Consider the following 6,064-nt stretch of genomic DNA (forward strand, 5'->3'; position numbering starts at 1 on the left):
TGTCATTATGTCATAATTTACAAATTTTTACATGTGTGAACCATCAAGATGTGTCTTCATAAATGGAACCCCGTCACAATAAACACTGTCACCTTTCAATGTTTCGCAGACAGGTTTGACGGCCTGATGTGTGTGATTCCCATATTAATGTGTTTGTACAAAGTTCGGGGAAAGATGGAGATATGAATAATTTACAGGGAAATCTTTTAAGCATATTACCACATCTCTCACTCACAAAGATCTGCAAACACATGGATTCCAAAAGAACCTGAGTACAAAATCACCTAAAATAAACACAGCCAGAGAGACTTGCAATAACCTGTAGCTCAGGGAAAGTACATGATGTCATGGAAGGGATTCTGTTTCTTTTGTTCAAATATTTTTTGAAGAAGTCATAGTCAAACTGAATAAATGTAGGACCAGTTCTTTTTCAAGAGGGCACCAAAAGAACCAATTTGGCAACTATGTTTACTGGTTGTCACATGATTCAAGTTAAATATCGAACAGAAACCATGGTAATGGGGAGAAATGTAGACAGAGAAGTCAATCATGCCCCTTGATTGGACAAGCTTGGCAGCAGCAGCGCAAACCTAAGACAGCAGAGAACTCACAACCTTTGCTTGTCGCAGTCAGTGTGTTTCACCTGCTGGAGTGAGCAGCTGATAAAGTTAGCCTGAAGAATCGTCAAGGAAGGAGAGAAGACCACAACCCAGTTTATTTTCCAGAAAATCTTTAAAAGACCCTGAGAAGTCCACTGAGTTAATTCATCTTGTCGCATGTCTTTGAAGAAGGACTGCTAGAATTAATTCTCAATGCCTTCTGAAAAGAACTGTTCTAAAATACCCTAGTGACCTGTCTACGTATACTCGGAAGTTAGACTGTATTCCAGTTTTGGAGCAACATATCTCATCTGATGTTTTCTTCAAAAATGAGCAAATAAACAGCCCAAGAGGTTTTTTTTGTCTGTAACAGAGTGCTGAATTAAAAAAAAATCCCTTTTATTTTTTCAGCTATCCTGTGTGTGTGTGTGTGTGTGGCTCGAAGATAAAAAAAAGGACTTTAAAAGTTGTTCAAGCTGAAAAAGGAACCTTTAAAATTTCCACCTGTGTGTTTATGCTTTACTTCATGACTAGTTAAAACTTGTTTGTCAATAAATGGATAATTTTGTTGTTCATTAAAGAAACCTGGTCAGTGTCTTCTATTCTGGGAAAAATAGAGTACATGATTGACTGTATCAGTATGTGGGGAAAGTTCACATAGATGTTGTGACCTTTGGAGAAGTGGGATGAGAATAAAGAGTGCCCTCCTCTGCCCTTCGTTGTCACAGCACTTGTGATCTGGCTCAGTAGCTTAATTGGTTTGAGTGTTTGTCTAATAATCAGAAAATCTTGGATTCATATCCTTGCTTCAAAAGTTTAGCTTTCAATCGTTTACATCCATTTTCTTGTGAACTTTAACTTTTCTTATGAATTTCATTCACTAAAGAAAACAGCTCAGTGGTTGCCTTTGTGAAGGATGTGAGTTTGGGGAGGGGAGGTAAGGAGAGGGTTGATCCGAGGTTTGGAATATATTATCATTCAGGAGCAAGAAAAATCAAAAGGAACAAAATAAGAAAACGAGTCTCCAGATTTGAGAATCTGTAGATCCACTTTGGGAAAGTGAATCAGAGCAGAATGAAGGGTGAACTGTCCGACTGCCCAGAAGAGATGAAGACACAGCTCAGTCAGCACGTTCCCCTGGTTTATGATGCTGGAACATTCCTCACACAGAAATTATTCAATCAATATTCATCTGCCAAGTCGGTCTAAGGCTGTGCCTCTCTGATCACGTGGAGTTAAAGCAATTCTTCCAGTCAGTTAGTTCAGTTGTCATTTCATGAGAAATTCGGTCATCATAACTTCGTCAGTGACCTAATGGTTCAGGTGTCTGAGTGATGTTAATCATGATGTGATCAAATGATTGTATGTTCCAGTCTTTCCATGGTGAGTTTTCACACTGAGTAGAAACGTGTTGGACATGGTCTGGAAATGTTTCACACCGCTCCATTTCCAACAGGCCATGACCTGATGTGATGGAAATGTCATTTACTTACAGAAGCTACATTTCCATCATTGCACATCTGGATGCACAGTCAGGATCTGAGCTGAAGGTGACCGTCCTGCCCAAATTTCCATAGAGGCAAAAAAGACGTGTGATGGGTTGCTGCCACAAAGCTGGGTGACGAGGTGTTTGAGAGGTTAAGATGATGGATTATTAATTCCTTCTGTTTTACATGTATGAATTTGAATTCCATCTGCATCAACAGTTTATAAAATGTTCAATACATTGTTTCTTTGTAATTCACCAGCTTTTGCAGAAAGTAGGTCTTAAGCTGTTGCAGTACCTGTTGGAAAGATAGTCTAAGTTATTCTGAGGCCATCTTCCAATGTCATCTGTATGTAAGCAGGATTTTAAAGGATAAGATGCAGTTTTTAAAAGTCATTTCAATCTTACTCAAGTCTTTACAAAGAAGCCAGGTAAATCTTGATAAAAAGTCATATATATTTAGAGATCTTTTAAAAGCACTTCAATCTTGTTAATAAAAAGTCAGATGTAAATTTAAGAACTCTGATAAGGCCTTGATAAAAAGTTACATACAATTAAGAAACAAAATACAACATTTAAAATGTCTGAACTCCCTCTGAAAGTTGACCACTGCTGCTGCCGAGGTCTTCCTGGAATAGTGGAGCTGTTGTGTCAACAGAAAAGTCCTTCCCGAGCACGCCCTGAGCCTGTTGGTACCGGCTCTAATCCAACCCAGGTAAAAAATAATGGTACGTTGTGGGCAATGAGCCCAAATTGCTGAACTGCAGGTCCCTGTCACTTTAAAGAGTGGGCTGGTGCGATTATGATCAGAGGCTCCTTCTGAGCACATTTCTCACCACCACAACTTCCAGATGCTGGTGTTAGTGTGTGCATGTACCGGCAGTTGCAGTGCTGTTCAGACCCTCAATAGCAGTGAAAGTCTCAGAGTTCACCGCTATTGGGACTGTAAAATCCAGGCCAATATCTCACAGTCCTGTTAGATTTGCTCTCCCTCTGTACAAAATCAAACTCCACATATTGTCTTTCACTCACTCCTGTTTCCAGCCCTGATGGTACAGAAATCCCCTCTCAAAGGTACACAATCCAGTTGATTTCTGATCAAATACCTCCTTCCTCATTCAATAGAGGGAACAGAGACATGAACAGGAATCAGGTGCAAGAATGTTTCACCAACAGAGCAAAGAAAGGCACCAACAAAAGTCACACCTACTTTCCAAATCATTTCACTGTAATATTCTTTCACTTGTTTTGTAAGATGACTGCAATAAATCTGAAAATGAGCACCATGAGGTTTGTGTTCACTAGTCACTTGTTCTCCTGTGTTTGTCTGTCAGTTTTGCAATTCAATTTGTATTGGATATTGAAGAGAATCTCTTTTCAAGATGATTGCACATCGTACTGTGTTTAAAGCAACCAACTTGTAAAATGGCAGAAAATGAATGTTTCAATACCTGTGTGACCAGATTCTTCCAATGCTTTTCAACAGCTAGATTGATGATGATTATAATCTGTATCCTGTGGAGAATGGGAGGAGAATAAAAACATGGTGCATGAACAGGACAGGCTGTGTAAAATGGGAGCACAGAAATACTGCCACCTCATTGAAAGTTAATGAGATTTATTCGAAGTCAGACACCTGTCCACAATGAACAAGTGAATACATTAATTGTCCACTTTCAATCTAAATGGGACTGAGGTTCCAACAGAGAAGTTTTCTGGAAAATACCTGCTGCAGTTTTAAAATTGATGAACTGGAACATCTTATACTAACTTTCAAATAACTGTCGTGATTGTATAGTTCTCATAGTGGAGAGAAGGAGTTGTTTATAAATATAAGCAGAAAGACACATACGTGGATTGGCGAATGAGCTTTAACTTTCTGAGATGTATTCGTCCATTGGTTGCAGGTTAATGGAAATTCTTTTTTACATTTCAATTGTAGCAGCAGCAGTTAGCAGCAAAATGTCTGATTAATCAGAGTAGTGGGTCTGGGAAACACTTAAACAACCGAGACCCTGCAAAACAGAACTCCAAGTAATAGTTTAAATAAGGCACTGAACTGACAGAGCGTTAAAGGCCTGCTCAGGTCAGGAAAAAAAACCCGACACGAACCTGACAGAACCACACTGGACCCGAGCCCGACCCGGCCCGAATGTCTCCATTTATTCCCACGCCCAAACCGACCCGAGCCTTACCCGACCACCGGAATGTTCACTTTACCTACCTCCCGATTCCGAATCGACAGGAAGCTGCAGCATGAGCGCAATGACATCATAGAGATGCTCACTTGCTCACTGAGCAGACTCAGAGTTTCCCTCCTTGATGTCCCAGACTCCCAGCTCAGGTTGGCTTTTCAACTTTTGACACTTACTAAACTTAACTTCCCAGCAGAGCAAAATGTAATACTTACTCTGTGTTTCCGACACGGACTCAGCCCGACCTGGACCCAGCCCGACCCGAAACTGGCCCGACACGACTCGAGCCCGAAAGCCAGACCCGGAAGAGCGACCCAACACGACCCGGACCCCACACAGGTCGCGGGTCCCTTCGGGTTCAGGTCGGGTAGCAGGCCTTTACAGAGTGGAGGTCAGATGAGGATTGAATTAATTTCAATCACTGAATCTAAACAAGAAGTAAAACTGCCAGGAATGGAAGACTTTGCTTTATTTGTGAGCTTGTGGCGCAACGGCAGCGCGTCTAACTCCAAATCAGAAGGTTGCGTGTTCAAATCACGTCAGGCTCAGTTATGTTTTCCAGCAGCTCAAGTTCCTGGATTTTATATCAGAAGAGAGTTCGATCTATTGGAATGTTCAGTGAATGGTTGAATTTCAAGATCAACTTAAATAGATTAAAGTCCTGATTTCTGGTTCCGTTCCATTTCCATGCTCAGTTCTTATTTCACATTGTTTTGGATCAGAACAATGTTTCAGGGATGTGATGTGTCCATTGTTTGTGCAATCGCTCTGTCATCCAGTGTGAGAAATAAAACACAAACCGCCCAGCGTGCGGCTCAAACCCATACCTGGCTCTGTCTATAGGCCGCTTAGTTCAGTTGGTTAGGACGCAGTGTTGATAACAACAAGGCTGTGGATTTGATCCCCATGTGCGCTGTCACATGGTCAGTCATTAATTTGACACATTTTTGTAACACTTAAAATCCAACTTTTAGATGCAAACAAGTTTACATCAAATGTCAGAGGGAACTTATTTTCAATAACATCCATTGCAACTTTGTCACTGGTCTGGAGTAACACAGAATTCTTTCCAATTATCTTCCGTTTGCTGATAAACATTGAACTCGTGGCCTGTTCTCGTTAATGGTCACGAGCAGCAAAAACAGACAGAGCAAGTCTGACCGCCCAGAGATGTGGAAAAGGCTTCAGTTTGGGACAAATGCAGCAAATCAAATGTTCACCCTGCCCCGAAGGATTCAAAAACTGGGGAAAAGGACACAAGAAGATAGAGAATAAGCTAAAGCAGACAATGTAAACATTTCCCATCCTTGATATCTCTCTATTCCAATCCAACCTTCAGAGTTGGGTAAATAATTTCAGTGTAAATTGTGCAACACGAGAGTCAAAACCAAATGGCGACGCAGAATAAAGGAGAACTGCCAAAACCCCAGATTGAACCAGGTATCTTCAGTCTCACACTCTCTCAACTGAGCTATTTCAGTCTCACAGGCTTGCGATGATAAGTGGCAAGTAACATCCGCACCACATAAGTGCCAGACAATGACCATCTCCAACAAGAGAGAATCTAACCATCTCCCCTTGACATTCAATAGCATTACAATCACTGAATCCCCCACCATCAACATCATGGGGGTTACCATGGGTAGCCATACAAATAACGTGGCGACAAGAGCAGGTCAGAGGCTTGGAATCCTGAGGTGAGTAATTACAGTGCAGCTGTTGGCTCCACCCCAGGGGCTGAATTTGTTCTGTAAACCATGAAGCAGCTTCCTCTCAAATCCCAG

At 41.3% G+C, this 6,064-nt stretch overlaps 1 non-coding gene across 1 annotated transcript; it reads left to right on the forward strand.

Moving 5' to 3' along the window:
- Positions 1-4,756: 4,756 nt before the first annotated feature.
- Positions 4,757-4,828, forward strand: trnaw-cca (transfer RNA tryptophan (anticodon CCA)). The gene has a single exon. It is a non-coding gene; the product is annotated as a tRNA-Trp (tRNA).
- The last annotated feature ends 1,236 nt before the right edge of the window (positions 4,829-6,064 follow it).

This window comes from Heterodontus francisci, unplaced genomic scaffold (assembly GCF_036365525.1).
Source record: "Heterodontus francisci isolate sHetFra1 unplaced genomic scaffold, sHetFra1.hap1 HAP1_SCAFFOLD_255, whole genome shotgun sequence".
Lineage (NCBI taxonomy): Eukaryota > Metazoa > Chordata > Chondrichthyes > Heterodontiformes > Heterodontidae > Heterodontus > Heterodontus francisci.